Raw genomic sequence first — 20,370 nt, 5'->3', positions numbered from 1 at the left:
CCTGATGTTAAACACAGAGAGCCGAGCCCCATCCAGAGCTCCTGGTTCAGGAGGTCTGGGGTGGGGTCAGAGAATGTGCATGTCTAAGATATCCCAGTACCTGAGAACTGCTGGCCTAGACTGAGCTACCCGGAGGACGCCATCCTTATAACTGGGTCATAAGGAACCAAACAGGACTGAAGGAAATGGGCCAGACCCCAAGGACCCTAAGTCTTTCAAGCAAAGCTAAAGGGGTGGCCTATGAGTTCAGGAGCCCTGGGGTGAAACCACGGGCTCCAGAGGAAGAAAGAGCTTTTCCATCAACAGGCAGGAGAGCAAGGACCTGGTGAGGGGCCACACGGCCCCTGAGCTAGCAGGCAGCCCACCCACTTGACCGTGCCTGGAAGCATGCTGACCCCTGCAGCCTTCACTCTTTGTCCCTTACATCCCCTCCCCAGGCGCTCTGTGGCAGCATCTCCAGACTTGAACACCAGTCAGGAAGCAAGGCGGGAGTGAGCAGATCGCTGCAGGTCGGGTGAGGGCAGCAAAGGTGCTGCACAAACAGGGAGGGAAGGCGTTCCTGCCTGCACCTAGACCTTCTACCCAAATGAGAGATGCCGCGGGCAGAAGCTGGGGCAGGTGGTGAGAGCGCCTGTCCTTCCCCAACAGCAGCACCCAGCACCCCTGACACGGCCAACCCCCCGCCCTCGTCCTGTGTCCACGCTGGGTGCGTGTGCTCATCTGCCTCAAGCAGGGTGCTGGCTGCAAAGACTACATGTGTCCTTCCATGAAGGGTGCAGACAGGGAAGGGACATCCTCCCAAGTGTGGGGAGGTGGGTTCTGGTGGGGAGTCCTTCACTCCAAGGCAAGCTCATGGTTTGTTTCCAGACCAGCTGAAGAATTTGAAGTAGGCCCCGATAACGTGAACTGCCTTGGCCATGCTAAGTAAGGACTCAGCCAACTTAAGAGCCATCCAAAACATGCAAACAAAACAAGAACTGAAAAGATGCTGTCAGATGTAAACTGTGCACATGTTCAGAACAACAAGAGCTTAACACAGATTCTAATGGAGTCTCTTTTTTTTTTTTTTTTAACACAGTTGAATGACTCGATCATTAAAACAGGCTCTATTTTATGACCCCCTAGTACAAAAGGCATTTATACCTTAAGTTAAAAAAAAGAGGAAAATCTTTGAAGATAAGCAATAGACAATTGAGTGAAAGTTGAAAATTTCTAGATGACAAAATGTTTAGAACGAAGGACGTTGTTTTGGTCTAAGTTCCTGCACTAGTCACTTAGGCTGTGGTCTGGCCTCCTGAGGGGCCAGGAGAGAGAGAACCAATTTCCCCGACAGGCCAGTTTAAATCTTCAGTAGGAATGACAATGAAGTTTCCTCTGCTTCAATCCTCACACGAAGAGATGGCTGCAGTAACCTGATGTTCGCTAATGAGTTTTTCGTTTTTTGCTTTGGCGGCTGGCCAGCACAGAGATCTGAACCCTTGACCTTGGTGTTATCAACACCACGCTCTAACCAAGTGAGGAACTGGCCAGTCCCTATTCAGTTATTTTTCTATTGTTTTGTCTCTCTGTCCCCATTTTGCAAGAAAGAAACTTTGAAATGACCAGCCTGCTTTTTTGTTCTTTGTTTCTGCTTTCTTCAGCCCTTTCTGTTATAAAGCTTTGTTATTTGTAATAAACTTTGGAGCACTTCTCTGACTCTGGGATGGTGTTTCTGGGCTTGATCCTCACCACACATGGCCAAAAACCACAAACCCACCTGTAGTAGCTGCATTTCTTATCCATGTAGCTGCTTGCTTCACATCTGAATCCTATGATCGTTCCATCCGTTTGGGCAAGTTCAATTGGATAGCCCACAAGCTCTTTTCAAAATATAAAGGATCACTCTACGGGAGATCTAATAATTTATTTTAAAACACATCAGTGTACTTACATAAGATTCCCCAGCAGTTAGACTTTTGACCCACCTTTTAAATGTAATGTATTGTACGTCATTTATTCTAGAATGAATCTAAAGGGGTAGAAGAAAATAAATCAGTCATGTCTACTTAAAGAGCAATATAAAAGTATTAAATAAAAATATAACATGTTGATAACACAAAAAACAATAAGAAACGAAAAGAAAGAACTAAGTTTAGTCTCTAGAGATAAACACTAACTGAAATTATAGCACAAATATTATTACAAATGAATTTCCACAGGATGGTGCCAAGATTACATCAGCTAATGGTTCAGAAGCAAAGATGCCTCTTGTCATAGGCTAAAAAAAGGCATTTGGACTGGCCAGTTAGCTTACTTGGGAGAGCATGGTGCTGGTAATACCAAGGTCACGGGTTCAGATCCCCATACAGACCAGCTGCCAAAAAAAAAACAAAGAAAAACAAAAATAAATGTTAAAGTTCTAACCCCCAGCACCTCAGAGCATGACCCTATTTGAAAATAAGATCTTTACAGGGAAAATCAAGTTAAAATGGGGTGTGCCCAAATCCAGCATGACTGGTGTCCTTATAAGAAGACAATTGGACACAAGATGCAGAGAAAGACATGGCCATCTACACGTCCTGAACACCTGAGGCCACTGGAAGCCTCAGAAGGAAACAGCCCTGCCTGTAGAGGGTTAGAAATCTTGATTCCTATTTGATTATTAGATAGGGTTTTTAGGTAATGCATGCATGGGACAAAGGTCCTTGGACAGGAAGCAAGAGCTTACAGCTAGGGGGGCAAGCGCCCACCGAATCAATTCTAATCACTGTTTAGGTAAGGGATTACATATTACATGTTAATATAATGGGTTCATTGGAAGATTTTGTGAAAAGGAAACTCACACAGATTTAAAGCCTTTGATGTGGATAAGAGAACTGAAACAGGACAAGGATTGTTCTGTGGGCAATAACCTTTTAATACAACAAAGCTTAAATGTTGGGAAAACTTGTGAGTTAAGATTTCCAAGGACGTTTTGCTAGATGAGTTAGTACACAGGGGTTTTCCACATTTTGCTTTAAGCTGTTTCTGTGAGTTTCTCAAGAAGTCAGGCACTTTCATGACTGTTTTATTGTTTCTCTTGCATGTTACTTAGTTTAGATTTATGACTCTTTTGTTCCTATATTCTGTAAACTATTTTGAGCCCTGCACACTTGGACGAAGATTGTTACACAGCCAGTTTCTGTGTGTTCTTACTATGATTGATTAACCATCTGTTCTTTTCCTGTAATTTCCTTGTCTTTTCAATGAAAATTGAAACAAAAACTGACTCGGGGCTGTTATCTGGTCTCTCCTTCTAACAGAGGAGTTGCTGAGATGCAGCCCCTTCGGGCTTTCATTGCACTCATGTTGCTTTGAGCCCTCTTTTTTCTCCCTGTAACACTACGAGAGGTGTTAACACCTGCCCACACCTTGATCTCAGACTTCTGCCTCCAGAGCTGCAAGACAGTAAACTTGTGTTGTTCCAAGACACCCATGTGGGTGCTTTGTCACAGCAGCCTGCGGGAGCTATCTGCCCTTAAAGACCTAAGGGACTCCGCAAAGCGCTGTGACGCATGCTCACTGACCCGAGTCTCTGACTTGTTAGGAAACCAAAATTCCTCACAGACTGTGCACGGACTAAGAAAGAAAATAGAAGAAAATATTTAGCATGTTAAGAGCAAGACAGGAGGAGTTGGAATTTTACAAATTTAAAGGATGCTAAACAGTCAGTCACTGTAATTTTTCAATAGATTTCAGCAGAAGGGATAAACTTACATCCAAGGACAGCCTCACAGGTAACTCAGACTCACTCACTCGACTCCCCCAAAACCTACAGACACAAATCACTCCTTAACCAAGATCTCAAGTGATTACCTACATATTAGGAAAAAAGACAATAATATATCTGATATATATATTTATCACCACCAAAGGATATAGGATTTTTTCGTGAACAGTTTGTACTTCATATGTTTTCCATTTTAACACTAGCAATTTTAGTTTAGTGATAGTTTTAACTCTGAACACCAGAAAGTTGTCTATCCATTTTAAACAGCTTTCTTGAGATATAATTTGCAACTCATAAAATTCACTCCTTTTAAGTGTGCAGTTCAGTGGTTTCAGTAACTCACACAGTTGTGCAGTCTGGTGTAGAACTCGTCCATCAAGAGATCTTCCTTGCCCTTTGCCGTCAATCCCTCGCCATGGTCACCCCCAGCCGCAGGCACCACTGATCGCTTGGTCTCTATAGTTTTGCCTTTTATAGAAATTACATATAAGTAAAATCACTCAATAGCTAGTCTTTGCATCTGTCTTATTTCACTCACACATGTGTTTCATGCTGTTGCAAGTATCAATCATTTGTTTCTCTTTATAACTTTATAGTACTCCCTTGTACAGATATATTACACTTTGTTTATTCATCCCAGTTGGTGGAAATTTGGATTTTTCCAATTTTCAGCCATTATGAATAATGCTGCTATGAATACTCACATACAAGTTTTTGGGCAGACATATGTTTTCATTCTCTTGGGTAGACACCTAGGAGTGAAATTACTGGATCATGTGGTAGTTCTAGTTCTATGTTTAATCATTTGAGAGATTGCCACTGTTTAACCAGTTTTTTGTATTCTGCAAGATGCAACCCCTTAGAAGGAAAATAAATGTAACTTGAGGAGACATCCTCCAAAAAATTAAACGCAAATGAAGAACCCACATTTCCTAAGAAAATATAGGTTATCAGATTTGATCATCACAATAGCCTTTAGAAGTAAGCTTTGCCTTCCAGTTTTACAAAAGGAACCAGTTGTGAGAGGTTAAGTCCCTGTGTAAGGACAGCCAGGTGGGGACCACAGAGCTATGCCACTCTTCCATGCGTTCCACTGATCTGAGCTGCCACCAATGTCCACTGCTGGCCCCAGAATCCCAGCAGTCCAGGGAGGAAAGAGACAGTCCTTTCTCTTTGCTTCATCAGCAGAATCACCAGGAATTGTTGTGCAAAGTCACACCAAATTATAAGACACGAAATTGTGGTCATGCCTCACACATCAGTGTATTTTCAGATGGTTACAATTTGCTCATCAAATCCAGTATGCCAACCCTATAAGCAATTTTATCCACTTTCGAGCAAGTATCTGGCTTCAACATGACTCAAAACCAGAATCGGTAGCAATGCATCTGCTGCTGCAAAATTTAAAACAGCTCCTCACAAAGCTGCAGGATATGCAGCACATTCCTCAGCCAGACGCAGGAACCCTTCTCAGATAGGCTATGATCTGCTCTTTCGGTCATCCCCTATCTCTCCCTGATGGGCACAGAATTTCTCCATGATTCCCAAACACAGGCTGATGTCACTGTCTGGAGTTCTGATTTGCAGCCACATGTCCCCGCCTCCCATCTCAGCCATGACCTCTGACCCCTGTAGCCCTGCAAACATTCATTCTGTAAAACCCCAGAGAAAGCCCCCTAGCAATGCCTATTGGCGTGGTCACTCTGGGCTCCTCTTGTAATTGTTTGTACATCTGGTTCTCTAGAGGAACTGAGACCTTCCGCAGGGATGACCAGGTGGAAACGTTCTGTCTGCACCCAACAGATGAGTCGAATGGGAGAGCACCCAAAGAGACACTCAGTTCTCTAGCTCAGGACGCACCAGTAACCTGGTATAGAAACTCTCCCTACTGGATGTCATGTCATCAGCTTTTAAAATATGGAAGTCAATCTCACTTCTCCAATTTCGTCGAACTGTCAAATATGAGGGAAAGTTCACCAGGAAGGAAACAGTGGGGATGAAATCACCACGGGACAGCCTGCAGGCTTGCAGATGGAGGCGCCCTCCCCTCCTAAATGCCCAGGGGTCCTTGGCACCAGCAGCACTGTGCAGTCCTCACCCACTTCACTCATGACCTCAGAGGGGCCCCGGTCACGTGAGCCATTCAACTCACTCGTGGCCTCTCCCAGCATCCCTCTTTTTGAAAATCTATCCCATCTAAAGGCTTTCCCTGCCTTCCTACCCAGGCCCCTTTGCCTTCCCAGAGATCTACCCCTGATCACTTGGGCTTGCTTTTTAACTCAACTCCCAGTGCAGTTGCTAAGTTTCCTGTCGGTCTTCTGTGTGCTGAAACTTCTGTGACATATAATGTTGTCTATCTTTCCTTGGAATATAACTGTGGCCCCACTGGAATCAAGCTTAAAAGCTGCCAAGAGTAGACTAATGAAAACAAGCATTCTTCAAGACTCTAGTATTTCTGAAGATCTGAAAAATAAATAAGAAATAATGAATGCGATACAGCTCCAGAGACCATGACCCTCCACTCGCTATTTTCAACCACTGCTGTAACAGGAACTCTTAGCAACCAGTCTAATTTCAACATTTCATAGTGCTGGTGAGTTTTTCAAGTTGCACCACTGTGAAGTTTGAGGACCTTAGATGGAAGAGATAATTAGAGAGTCCCCACTCAGGCAGAGATGGGGCAGCAGTCAGCTGTCTTCAGGGTACAACACGGGCTATGTGGCCAACCCCCTTAAAACACGGACCAGTGGAGACCTTCCTTAGCACTAGATCAGGATGGAATGGGCCTCCAGAAAGCCACCGCTGGAACACACCAGCATGGCATCTCTCGGTTCTCCCATTCTGCCACTGGATTAGGCGGCATCCTCGAAGGCCTGAATGACTGTCCTCAGTGCTGAGAAATGAGAGAGAGGCTGCTGGTGGTGAGAAAAGAGGGGGTTCCTGGGGTAACAGGCAACCCAAAACCACATAAGAGCTGGAAAACTCAAGCTTGGGCCAGTGCAGCTCTTAGGAGCTTGGAAATAGGAAAGAGCCCTCAAAAATGTGCGCTAAAACAAAATGTTACTTTTCTATAGAAATTAGTGCAAAAGCTGAATATTTATCAATGTACAAATACATTCCATATTTCATAGTACATTAATACAGACCTTTCCAAAAGATGGACTTTAAAATACCAAAGAAGATAAAATCCTAAAAACAAAACATATGCATGAAAAAAGACTAGATAAGCACTGAGATGGTCGACAGTCCTTATCTATGCAAAGTGAGGTGTGGCTTGTCTACATTGCCTGTTTTTACTTTCTACATTGAATAGCTCTTACTTTTATTATTTACTTATTTATTTTTATATCTTTATTTGGTTTTGGTGGCTGGCTGGTATGGGGATCCAAATCCTTATTTTTATGATTTAAACAAAAATAAAAGTGAGGTCTATATGTATATGTATGCACACTATACATATATGCATAGACAGAGAATAGGTGACCAACAGGTAAATAGACGGTAGATATGTTGGGGAGACGAGAAAGACAGCAAAGGAAAATTTTATTAATAGACTTTTTTTTTTTTTTTAGCATTTTTAGGCTTACAGAAAAATCGAGGGGAAAATACAGTGTTCCTATACACTCTCCCAGCACCCCCCATCTCCCCCAACATTAACATCTCACATTACAATTGATGTAACATCTCTTGTCACAATTGATGAGTCAATGTTGATACGTTACTATCAACTAAAGTCCATAGTTAACATCAAGGTTCATTCTCCACATTGTACATGTCAGGGCCAGCCCGTGGCTCACTCGGGAGAGTGTGGTGCTGATAACACCAAGTCCCCGGGTTCGGATCCCATATTGGGATCAGTCTATAGCCTTTTCATGTTGGTCTCTTTCCCTTAGAAGAGAACTTTTTTGAGTTCTTTATTTTCTCTAAAGTTGTACAGTGACTGTTCAGTGAAATCTTTTCTCAGTTCTACGTGGCATGTGTCTGGACACGCACAGAAAAAGCACACGAGTGAATACCAAACTGTCAGCAACTGTCATCTCCAAGGGAGTGAACTGTTACAATGAACTTAGATTATTTTGAAGAGGTAAAACGCTGAGATCAGGGCAGGCCCCGTGGCTCACTCAGGAGAGTGCGGCGCTGGTAGCACCGAGGCCGCGGGTTCGGATCCTATATGGGGATGGCCGGTGCACTCACTGGCTGAGCACGGTGATGACACCAAGCCAAGGGTTGCGATCCCCTTACTGGTCAAAAAGACAAAAACAACAACAACAACAACAACAACAAATGCTGAGATCAAAGGTAAACCAGTGTATTTACTGATCCCCACCCCGTGGCCAGAGCTGAGCCAGGTTCATTTCATGAGCATCAGTCATTCTGAGCTGAATGGCACACTGTGCTAAGATGCCCGCAGGCAGGCGTTTGCTCCAGGACTCCTTCAGTTGTGCTAAGTGACATTTCTGTGCCTCTAGGAAGACCAGAGTCTCGGTGTTTCCCAGTGTGAAACAGGCAAGGATTCCTGAATTTCATCGTGTAATTTGGTTTTCGTTTCCAAGGCTTAAAGACACACATTTTTTTAGACTACTCAAGGGGAATAAATATACTTTCATTTCCCAAATGCTTCCCCTGGTTTTGGACTGCAATGTGAGCAGATGGCGATTAAAGACAGTAACCCTCCAGAGCCAGGAAGCACCCCCAGGACCCCTCTCTGTTGGCTGGAATCCAGGACCTGCCATCTCCTGTCCCGCGCTACCGTCTCGCCAGCAAGAACGATGCGGCACACAAAGGATCCTTCTGCAGTAAAGCTTTAATGCGTCTTGAGAGGCAGAGCACAAGCTTATCGGGGCGGAGACCCCAAGTACAGAAGCCCGTTCCCTTTTATAGAAAACTGTGTCTCGCCTAGGACGTGTCCCCCTCTGACTGGCGGTCATGCATCAGCCCAGATGACGCCACGGGAGAGGCAGAGACTAGAGGTGGGGAAATTCCCAGCACATGCGCTCTAGACTTGTTTTTGCCGATTGTCAGTGTCGGCCGGCGCCATCTTGTAATGGCGATTACGGTGTAACGTGGGCAGCTCCCCACATCTCCCCCTTTCTTATTACATTAAGAGGCTGGAGCAAGCTCATTGGCCACAACATGTCTAGCCAGTAGTCCTGTCTTAGGTCGACCCACCTCAGGCCGTGACCTTACCCGTCAAAGGTTAACCCTATCGCCACCAGGCACCATGTCTTAGGTCGGCACACGTCTGGGGGGAAGTTGCCCGTCTCTGGATCTACTGGAGCGGACTCTGAATTGTGAATTGTGGGCCAGCACGAGCCAGGGCGAACCCCACTGATCAGTTTTCAGGGAGGCCAGCCGAAAAGAGGGGGGGGGACTAGTCTTTGAGCATAGATAGCCAAATATCGGGATTGGCTCCTTGCTCCAGAGCCACAAGTGCTTGGGCAATGACCACCTTGTCTTTTTGTGTTTGGGCTTTCAGCCTACAGACCAGCCAAAGAAGGAACACTAGTCCACAGCAGAGGGCCGCTCCAAACAATCCCACCCCCACCCATTCCTTGAAATGTGACATAGCAGCCCCCATCCAGGAAGATAATCCGACTGCGAAGGAGACATCCACTCTTGTTGAATTTATGGCCACAATGGCCATGCGTAGCGAGGTCAGCAGCGCGTCAAATTCTCCTGTCCAATTTCCTGTAAGATACTGAGACAATTCCTTAGACAAATTTGCAGCCTTGGTAAAATTTTCATATTGGATACTGGTGACACATAACCCTGAATATTTCCATTGACATCCCAGTTGTGCAATTTGCCATAGAACCTCTATTTGTTCTTGGACTAAATCTACCCTTTGATTGACCACCATCAATCCTCCCCTTAACTGAGAATTTATTGCAGTTTGTGTGTTCAGGGCCTGGGCCACAGAAGAAGATAGTTTTAAAAACACATAAATCAAAAGGCTTAGTTTCATCAATGCGCTGCAACTGAGCATTTTGTAAGGCACTTTCAACGACCTGTAAGGCTTGATCTGCTGCAGGAGTTAATACTCTCGGGGAGGAGATATGAGAGTCCCCTTCCAATACGTCAAACAGAGGTTTTAACTCAGCAGAGGGGATTTTTAAAAATGGTCTCAGCCAATTTATATCTCCCAATAACTTTTGAAAATCATTTAAAGTATGTAAATGATCTCTACGAATCTGTAATTTTTGAGGGACTATTTTATCAGGATGAATAACCCATCCCAAAAACAAGCCAATTCCAGTAACTTGGACCTTTTCTGTAGTAATGTGAAGTCCCCATTGCTCTAATGTCTTGAGCAAAATTGGATATGCCCTCTGTAGAGTCTCTAGATGTTTGTGGCACATTAAAACGTCATCCATATAATGGATCAAAAGCAAGGATGGAAATTGTTTTCTAATAGGTTCAAGGGCTAATTGGACATATAACTGACACATGGTAGGGCTATTAGCCATGCCCTGAGGCAAGACCTTCCATTGAAATCTCTTATCAGGCTCAGAGTAAACTCAACAGGGGCATGGACCCGTCCTCCCTCGGAAGTCTCAAAGACCGGAAAGGTCATGGTCAGTCTTTTCCTCACCCTTTCAGGGATCAGCGAGAAGGCGGATGAGCGTGACGCATAGGGAGGCGGCGCCGGAGGCGGCGCCGTGGGCGGCGGCCACATTAACCTTTCTGCGTCACTTCTCCAATATTCATCAGGGTGATATCTCTCTTCCTCATATCTAGCCGCTTCTTCCTCTAGTTCTGACTCATCACTAAGACCGAGGGAATCAGAGCCCGAATCCCCTAAGTTTAGGGCTCCCAGCTCCCTCAGGGGATAGAGGCTGTCCCTTTTTTCCTGAAAATCACTTGGGCGCTGACTTTCTCCCTCGTTAGCAGACTCGCCGGGAGGGCCCTTTTTCTTTTTCACTCCCTTGTCAGCAGACTTACCAGGAGGGCCGTTTACCTTTTTGGAGACGTCTCTCCTTTTGCGGGTACCCATCCTCTCACTCCGTTCAGTTTCTGACATGCTGTCTTGGACTTCCTCTAATATATTTTGTCCTTCTGTCACTACCGGTTTACAGCCTTCATCCTCCAAACAATTCTTAATGAACTTCCAAATGGTCTTGGTGCCCTGACGTAGGTCTCCCTCTGCGTACTTGCGGTCAAGGTCTTTGCCCAATTTGTTCCAAGAGCTCAAGGTTAGGGAGCCGGAACAGGCATACCATGGCGCCACACGATCTACCTCTTTCACAAAATTTCTGAGTACACGGCCCCCTACTTTGATCTCACGTTGTCTCAGCACAGCCTCTAACGCGGTAACCATAGACTGCGTGGAACCCATAATGCGCCCTGCTTTAGGAGGCGCTGTGAGACACACCGCTCCCTTATGTACGAGAGGCTCACACGGGTCTCAGGTGCAGCTGCGTATCTACGTCAGTCTGACCACACCAAGGGATGAGTCTAAAACCTTGTAATCTAACCGAATTCACCCCAGACCAAGAACAGACACACCTCTCTGAACTTACCCTCCTGCAGTTCTGAATCCTCCCTGTCACCAGGGGGTCTCCGAAGGTGCTGACGATGTCCGGGTTTCGGCACCAGATGTCCCGCGCTACCGTCTCGCCAGCAAGAACGACGCGGCACACAAAGGATCCTTCTGCAGTAAAGCTTTAATGCGTCTTGAGAGGCAGAGCACAAGCTTATCGGGGCGGAGACCCCAAGTACAGAAGCCCGTTCCCTTTTATAGAAAACTGTGTCTCGCCTAGGACGTGTCCCCCTCTGACTGGCGGTCGTGCATCAGCCCAGATGACGCCACGGGAGAGGCAGAGACTAGAGGTGGGGAAATTCCCAGCACATGCGCTCTAGACTTGTTTTTGCCGATTGTCAGTGTCGGCCGGCGCCATCTTGTAATGGCGATTACGGTGTAACGTGGGCAGCTCCCCACAATCTCCAAAGAAGGGCACATGCACCTAGATCTCCAGTTGGCGATTTCATCATTACATTCAGTGATTCTTCAACAGTGTGGCATTGGAATATTTTCATCTCTGAAAATATTAGCAGCTAATCCCTGGGGTGCCCTGTTTACCCTCTCTCCCACTTTTTAATTTGATTCTCTCTTCTCCTGCCTGTCACTGGCCACCTGTTTTGTGTATTAGAAAATGGATCCAGAAAACCACTTTTGAGGCATTAGTTGCTGCCGCACAACACCAGAGAGCCAGGGGACAGTGGGGGGGCTGCGTTCCAGCCACTTTTCAGTGTTTAGATGAGGCAATTACATACGTACAGCACCACTGGACACACACTGCTGTGAGAAATCCAAGTGGTAATGGTCAGGGAACTAATTCACACTTCAAGATGCTTAAACAAGTATTAGCACAGGTCTCAAACAATGCAGGGAAACCACAAAGAACTGTTTATAACCCAAAGTTAGTTTTCTTGTTTCTTTTTTTGGCGGCTGGCCGGAGCAGGGATCCGAACCCTTGACCTTGGGGTGATAACACTGCACTGAGCTAACCAGCCAGCCCCCTAATTTTCATAAATGACTAACCAGTGAGCAATCAATGTAGTGGGGTTATGCTTAATTTTTATTGTCTTATTTGTGTTTTTCTGTATTTTTCACATTTTCTACAAGTATACACGTTACTTTTGAAAAGAAAACAAGCAGACGTAGAATTAAACTTAAATCTGAACCTGGAAAAATGGGTAGAAGCTCATGGTAAAAAGCTTAACTCAACACTCGGGTTTCTCTTCAGATTGTATAAACCTTTTGACTTTTAAAAAGCTTAATTCACTATGTTTACTTTTAATTGAAATTACATTTTCTTGTACATTGAAAATATTACTGTTTTTTGGGGGGGGGGTGCGGTTAGTAAAGTACGTTTAAATTGCCGTATTCCAGTCCTCACGTTCTGAATGGTACAGTCACTGGGACCTGTTCCAGAACTTATGGAACAATTCTTAATGACTACTGTTTGATGGGGGTGAAAATATTAGAAGGATAGGTTGAACCACATGAAATCGTTGATATTTGGGCTTTTATTACGTACAAAACGGCAATTTCATGTGGCTCAGCCTACACCTTGGTAAATCAAACTATGTTCCCTTAGTGATTTATCAGGTTGGTGTAAATATATTATTTACTTTCAGCCACAGACACTGAAAACTGGTACTTAGCCATAGCCTATTCTCTCATACCTTAATGTCCCACCAGAAACTGTGAGGGTCCTGGTCATAACAAACTGCACTTTAGGGCAGTTTCTTAAAAGTCACAGCCCTATTGTCCACCTGGACCAATGAAGCCGGGCTCTCTGGAGGCTTCCGATCTCTTGGGGCTCAGGCAGTAGTTCTTTCCCCCTTTTTTTGACAATGCTATTGATGTGTAATCAATAGACAGTAGTGCACGTTTTCACAGTGCACGATTGGATAGATCTGACATGTGTGTTCACTCATGGGCCTAATGCCACAGCCAAGATAATGACCGTGCCTGTTACCCCAAAAAGGCTCCCGTGCCCCTTTGTCTTCCTTCCGCCCCTCCCCACCCTCCCTAGCCCCAAGCCACTGCTGATCTTATGTCACTATAGGACAGTTTGCATTTTCCAAAATTTTACATGCACGGAATGACACAGTATGTGTGCATTTTGTTTGATTTCTTTCACTCAGTATATTTATTCATGGAGTTTGTAGAAATAGTTCCTTCTTTTGCCTGCTGGCTGGTACCCATTGTATGGGTAGATCACAGTGCGCTCATCCACGCACCTGTTGGGCATTTGGGTGGTTTCCACTCTTCGGCTATTGTGAATAAAGCTGCTGTGGCCATTCCTTCGTGTGAATGCAAGCTTTCTTTTCTCCTGGGGAAACACTGGGAAATTGAAGGCCCGGATCAAGTGGCAGGGCTGTGTCCAACTTCTTAAGAAGCTTGACTTGGAAAGTCCAGCGGCTTTCAGAGTGCCTTTTCCGTTTTGCATTGCAGCAGCGTGCGAGGGTTCTAATTTCTCCACGTCCTCGCCGACACGTGCCACGCCAGGCCTTCTCATCTTAATCCTTCCAGCAGGGGTCTGGGGTCTCATGCCCGTTTTGATTTGCATGGCCCTAATGACTCCTGGTGTCGGGCATCTTTTCACGTGCTCGTTTGCCATCTGCGTACCTTCTGTGATGAAGTGACTCTTCACGTCTTTGGACAGGTAGTCGTATTTTTTAAAAGGCCCCAGATGATTCTAATGTGCAGTGATGAGCCACCAAGACTTCAGCCAAAACGCGTTGCTCAGATCTGGCCACCCCCACGGCAGCCTCTTGTGCCCGCTACTGGCGGGGGGCGGGGTAGTACCCTCCTATACCCAGATTTAGGGAAAGGGTGGATCCTCGCCCCAGAATCCTGAGGCTCCTTCCAGGGATGCGAGTGCGGAGAAAAACGCCCTCTCCTCCTCTCCTTCACGTGAGCCCTCCTGCAGTAAAGGTGAACTCCCTCATCCATTTGCTGTCCCTTGGAGCCAGTGGATTCTGGTGGTACTGAGGTGATTCCTTCAGGCAACTCTGGGGTGAGGATCCCAACCCCACAGCCCCTTCCCCTGAGTTGGCTGTTCAGAGGGTGTGTACGCAGGGTCACCCGGGTCTGAATTACAGCCGCCCTGGGCTGGAATTCATGATGACCACAGCCTGCCACTGTCCACCTGCCACAGTAAGACACTGGGGGGTTGGAGCATGTTGAAGCAGGGCCGTGGGTGGAAAGAAGGGAGAGAAATGTGGGGTCAGCTTCCCAACCCTCCCCTACCTGAAGGAGCTATGCTGCCTGTTATGGGGTGATTTGTGTCCCCCAAAAGATATACTGAAGTCCTAACCCCAGTACCTCTGAATGTCACCTTACTTAGAAATAGAGTCGCTGGAGATGTAATTAGTTAGGAAGAGGTTATACTGGAGTAGGATGGGCCCTGATCCAATATGACTGGTACTAAAGGGGGACATTTGGACACTGAGACAGACACAAAGGGGGGAAGGTCAGGGGATGCTGGAGGCAGAGATTGGAGCGAGGCAGCTGCAAGCCAAGGACACCAAGGACTGCCAGCAACACCAGGAGCTGCAAGAGGCAGAGAAGCATCCTCCTGTGTGGATTTCCAAGGGACGTGGCCCACTGACACCTTGACCCCAGACTTGCAGCCTACAGAACAGCAAGAGAATAAATTTCTGTGGTTTCAAGTCACCCAGATTTGTTATGGCAGCCTGAGGAGAGCAGTACAGGGCCCAGGGACACACGGACATCCCCATCCCTGATGACGATCCTCTCTCTAGTCTGGGGCTCAGGCTTCCCATCTGTCAGACTCCAGAGTCCGCAGGTATAGTTTAAAATAGCCAACATTATTTAAAACAGTGCAAAGCAAAAATGAAACTTATTTTAAATGGCATTCTCCAGAAACAACCAACTTTAGCTAACATTTTGGAACATGTTGGAAATATCTTTCCAGATATTTCCAGACTAATGCACATACATAAATGCACAGAAAATGTTAAAGACAACATTGTTATATGGAGCACTGTTGTAAGAATGTGGTATAACTAATCTTGTGCAGTACTATTCAGGTTGTTTCTGAATCTCCACTCATAAACACCATGAGGATAAACATCCTTATGTATATTTCTTTTTGAATCTGTGGAAGTAAATCTTTAAGGTAAATGTCCAGAAGTGGGATTGCCTTTTCCCCTCATTTTCACTGTTTTATATAAAATTGCAAAAGGGATACGTGCTATTTTTTTAAAAAAATCAAACCATCAAATGTAATTTAGAAAACTCATCTATTTATCTATGAAATTTTATTGTATTTACACGTTTTTGCTTACCATGTTCTTTCTTCCTTGCAGGTGCGCCAACGTCCTTGGTTTATTTCTTCCATTCCAATCTGTATGCTTTTATTTCCTTTTCTTGCTTTACTGCACTGACTAGAACTTCTAGCACTGTGTCCAATGAAAGTGATAAAAGCAGACATCCTGGCCTTGTTCCCAGTCCTGGGGGCAGCATTCAGTCTTTCACCATTAAGTATGACGTAAACTGTCGATTTTTCTTAGAAGTCAAGTTCAGAAAGTTTAGAAAGTTCCTCTCTATTTCAGATGACATGATTGTTTACGTAGAAAATCCCGAGGAATATGTATTTTAAAGAAATCTCTGAGAACTAACAGGTGAGTTCAGAATACCAAAACTAGAAATACAATACTATTTATAGTTGCTCAGAAAAAATGAAATATTAAGGTGTAAATCTAACAAAAGAGATACAGGACATCTAGGTTGTAAGCTAAATAGTGCTAGTTAAAGAAATGAAAGAAGATCTAAATAAATGGAGAGACACATCTTATTCATGGATGGGAAGTCTCAGCAGAGTAAAAATGTCAAAGTTCTCCAAAGCGATGCACACGTTTATCACAGCTCCTCTCAAAACCCCAGCAAATTTTTTATTTTTATTTATTTTATTTTATTTATTTATTTATTTTTGTGACCGAGCTCAGCCAGTGAGCGAACCGGCCATCCCTGTATAGGATCCGAACCCGCAGCGGGAGGGCTGCTGCGCTCCCAGCGCCGCACTCTCCCGAGTGAGCCACGGGGTCGGCCCAAATTTTTTAGACGAGATTATTCTAAACTGAATATCAAAAGGGAAGGGAGTTGGCAAAGCTAAAACAATTTAGAAAAAGAACAAAGTGAACGAAATAATTCTACCTAATTCCACAATTTATTATATAGTTACAGTCATCAGAACGGTGTGGTATTGGCGTTGGGAAAGACACACAGATCGATGGAGCCCAATAGAGAACCACAGACAGACTTATGCAAATGCCCGGCTGATTATTGACAAAAGGGTCACAAGCGATTCAACGGAAGAAAGAAGCCTCTCATCAGATGGTGCCAGAGACATTAGACATCTAGAGGGGAACAAGTGAACTCACACTTTATACAAAAAATAATTCAAGGTGAATCACAGCCTTAAACGTAAAACGCACAACTATGAAACTTTAGAAAAAAATAGAGAAAAATTTTCAGGGTATATGGGTAGGCAGAGTTTTTAGACTTGACACTAAAAGCACAATCTATAAAAGGAAAAATGGTTAAATTGAACTTCCTAAGAACTAAAAACGTTTGCTGTGAAACACCTGCCAGAAGGGAGAAAAGAGAGCACGAGACGAGCCGTACAGCTGGCACGCGGCTCAGCAGTTGCACCCCGGCGTGCAGCCCAGAGAAGTGAAGACCTGCGTCCACGTGAGGACCTCTACAGGAATGTCCATGTCAGCTTTATTTGTAATTACCCCAAACTGGAAGCAACCCAGATGTCCTGCAGTAAGGAATGGGTAACAAATTCTAGAACATCCACATCAAGGAACACTACTCAGGAATAAAAAGAATCAAACATGATGCAGGCAACAACCTGAAGGAATCTCCAAAGGACTATAATGAGCAAAAAAAAGAAATCCCAAAAGATTTCACACTGTATATTTTTTTTGGCAGCTGGCCGGTACGGGGACTCAAACCCTTGACCTTGGTGTGATAACACCACACTCTAACCAACTGAGCTAACCAGCCAGCCCTGGTTACATCCTGTAGATTCTATTTATGTAGCATCCTTCCTTTATTATTATTCAAATATCTTCACATTTACTCATACATATTTGTGGGGTACAGTGCATTGCTTCCATACATGCGTACCCTGCACGATGATTCACATGCGGTAGGCAGCACGGTTGTGTGCCCGCTAGGCCGCCACTTCCCCTCCTTCTCGCCCCCTCCCTGCCCCGCCTCTGGTAACCATTATTCTACTCTCTGCCTCTGAGAACCACTTTTATTTAATTCCACGTATGAGTGAGATCACGCAGTATTTGTCTTTTTGTGTGACTTACTTCACCTAACGTATGGTTTCCAGTTCCATCCATGATGCTGCAAATGATAGGATACCTTTAGATAGATAGATAGACAGATAGATAGATGATAGATAGATAGATAGAGAGATAGAGAGATAGACAGATGATAGACAGATAGATAGACAGATAGACGGATAGACAGACAGACAGACAGACAGATTGGTAGCATTCCATTGTGCTTATATACCACAGTTTTTTAATCTATTCATTCACCGATGGGCATTTAGGTTGATTCTGCCTCTTGGCTATTGTGAACAGTGCTGCAGTGAACATGGGAGTGCAGGTGTCTTTTTGATATACTGATTTCATTTCCTTTGGGTATATACCCTGTAGTGAGATATCTGGGCTGCAATATTTTTAGTTCTCTGAGGAACTTCCGTTCTGTTTTCCACAACAGCTGTACCAATTTACATTCCGATCAGCGATGTAGGAGGCTTCCTCTTTCTCCGCATCCTCACCAGCGTTTGTCGTTTCCTGTCTTGTTGATGACAGCCATTCTAAATGGAGCGAGATGATCTCTCATAGTGGTTCCATTTATATCACTCTTGAAATGACAAAGTTATAGCAATGGAGAAGGAGCAGGGTGGGGTGAGAGGCAGGTGGGTGTGTCTGGTGGCAAAGGAAATGTTCTATATTTTAAATGTAACAATGTCAATATCCTAGTTGTGATATTATATTTTAGTTTTGGGGGAAATTGGGTGAATAGTATATGGGATTTTTCTGTATTATTTCATGTAACTGCATGTGATTCTACAATTATCTCAAAAAGCTTAAGAAAAAACGTCATTGTGAGAGGGGACGGTTGGTCTCCGCACAGGACGGATCCAGCATTCGCTAACTCAGCATCGCCGAGGACCCAGGCTCTCCATCTTCCTACCCTCCACAGGAGCATGTGGCTCACGTTCAGGGTCACAAGACAGGAGGTACAGACTGGTCCTGATCTCGCTTATGTCTCTCTGAGAGTGAAGAAACCGTTCCTGGAAGCCTCCCTCTCTCACAGCTCAAGCCAAACATTGCTTCACTCAGGCATAAAAAGCAGCTCATTCATAAAAGTCAGCAAGGGAATTGGGACCACAGTGCTTGGGTTAGATTGGTCTTGATTACCTTCCAGACCTGGAGACAGAGCCAGCATTCCTGAGGCAAGTGACAGAATCACATCTATGCCAGCCAGAATGAGGGAGGACACGTTTCTCGGGCAGCCCATCAGCTCTGTTCTTCCTCTATCCCCAGGACCCCCATGGCCTCCCCATCCGCAGCTCCGGGTACCTGGGCTGTGTTTTGTGGGCCCAGCAGATCTAGGCCAGCTAAGTCCAGGAACCGTGCTTGCTCAGGCTTGTATCCTCAGCATCTTGCAGGTGCCTTGTGCCTGTAAAGAATTATTAATACATATTTGTTGAAATGAATTAAGTAGCCTTTAACATATTGATTCTGCTTCTCAAATATCTAATTAAATTTATACCCATAACCATATCATGATAATTCAGATTAGAAACAACCAGGCACCAACTCTGCTACCTAGAATGTTTCTCACCTTCTGCAAAAGCAAAGCTGTAAATTCTTTTTGCTGTGCCGAGCACGCCTACAATTCATTCATTTGTTTGTGTTTAGAGTTAAAGGCAAGACAATGTTCTACTGTTTGTGTGCTTCTCTAAAATAGTCATTTGTGGTCTAAACCCACATGAACTGCTGCACCCTCGTTGTTCATGTTTCCTGACTGTTCTCCACACCTCCCGGAGGGAGGGCAATCAATCTTTAACACTCAGATTTTTGCTTAGTATTCATGTGCACACCGAGGAAGAAAATGATTTTCCTCTGCAAAGTCCTTCATCAGTTTTTCTCCCCAAGTAAGTTTGATAACTACACCAGATATTATTTTGAATTTAGTAGTACCGTGTCCTCTAAGCAGAATTCAGACTGATTTCTCTTTCTTTTTTTAACTTGCCTCTGAGTGAACTATGAGAAATTATTCTGACCCATAAAGTCAGTATATTCACAAACCAGCAACTCTAATTCCCTTGAAGGTGCTTCGTAGGTTTTCCTGTTTCCTGGACAGGACTTAAATTCCATGTTGTCATTTTCAAGGCAACCTGCCACCTCGCCCACATATGCCTCAGCCCTGTGCAAATCAAGTCTTAGATTTCCTGGCTATTTTCACTCGAACACAGAATATAAATGTGAATGTTAGACATAAGCTCTTAGCAATGCCTAACGATGTTACCCCTGTCAAGAAGAGATTTAGTAGAGGGCTGGTCGGATTGCTCACTTGGTAAAGTGTGGTGCTGTTGACGCCAAGGTCAAGGGTTTGGATCCACATAACGGCCAGCTACCCCCCAACCTCCCGCCAAAAAAAAAGATTTAGCAGAAACAATGGTGATTAAACAATCCAGAAATCTATGTTCCTCTTATTATCAAGATACAGTTCCATAATTCTTTCCTGGGTTAAATTCTAACTTATCTTCAGTAGAAGTTCTGCTTGAATAAAACTTGAAGGATCAGATCGAAATGCGGAACCATCCCACAATGACAGTTACTTCCAGGCTAATTTGCAGGGTTTACAGAACGGATGGTCATCCAAAGGAGCCACACTGGGGATGTTCCGAAACAGTCATCCTAGAAACAGTAGAGGGCGCTACAGGTAAACAGTAAAGTCATGAAATGTGACTTCGAGTGTTGGGTGTAGAGCATGATACAATACACTGTGAAATTTCTATTGCTCAAAGCTAAGCTAATATTTGTTT

This window comes from Cynocephalus volans, chromosome 7, assembly GCF_027409185.1.
Source record: "Cynocephalus volans isolate mCynVol1 chromosome 7, mCynVol1.pri, whole genome shotgun sequence".
NCBI classification, from domain to species: Eukaryota; Metazoa; Chordata; class Mammalia; order Dermoptera; family Cynocephalidae; genus Cynocephalus; species Cynocephalus volans.
This window is presented reverse-complemented; position numbering follows the sequence as displayed.